Consider the following 874-nt stretch of genomic DNA (forward strand, 5'->3'; position numbering starts at 1 on the left):
GTGGCCAATGTGGTTGACTGAGGAGTAACCACATTTTATTTCTTTGGAGCTTTGGGCTGACTCAAAGATTTTTAATGAATGAAATGGCCCTAGAGAGAAGCCCTGTCAGATTCAGGACTCCATGGAGGGAGATTTTTATTTTTGTCTTCAGTTTCAGCAGAAAAGCTTGATTTTTTAAGATTCAAGGTTTACAAGAGAATAAAAAGATAAATCTCAGTCCCTCATTTTACTTCCCTAGGGGGAAGAAAGTTTTCTTGTGTCCCCTTTCAAATATATATTCGGAGATTTTTTTACACATACTATACACTGTACCTTGATTAGTATCACTAAAAACATACGTAAGACTTGCCAATGGGGAAGCAAGGAAGCATAGATAAATGTATGGCGGGCAGCGCATCTGAGATCATGGAGGAGGAAATTATTGGACCCTTAACTCACCCTTCAGTCTTCCCTCTGAACAGACTATTTCCTTTGTAACTTCGAAAGGGGGCTATAGATCTCAATTCCCAGCTCACATTGAGTTCACCATTGTGGTTGAAAAAGCCTGATTGGCCAAGGGTACGTTCACGTTTTCATGCTATGTCTGGATAGTGGTGGTAAGATCTGGGTTCGAAAAGGGTGTACCTGGACGTGTATGAGTGCAGGTGCTTGTGTAATAAGCCTCAGTGAATTTGTCTTAGTTTATTATTTCTGTGTTATGTTTTCTATGTCAGGATCTGTGGATATGATTTGGTACGTGTCACTCATAGTGTGACGCTGTATATCACGTTTGATGTGTGTCTGGCTGTGTGACTGCACTCTCGTTATCTAGATGTTCCTATTTGATGTCAGTGTGTTTGAGGTAACTGTTGCGGTGTGTAATAGTCCACGTCTG

Source organism: Bos taurus, chromosome 7 (assembly GCF_002263795.3).
Source record: "Bos taurus isolate L1 Dominette 01449 registration number 42190680 breed Hereford chromosome 7, ARS-UCD2.0, whole genome shotgun sequence".
Taxonomy (NCBI): domain Eukaryota; kingdom Metazoa; phylum Chordata; class Mammalia; order Artiodactyla; family Bovidae; genus Bos; species Bos taurus.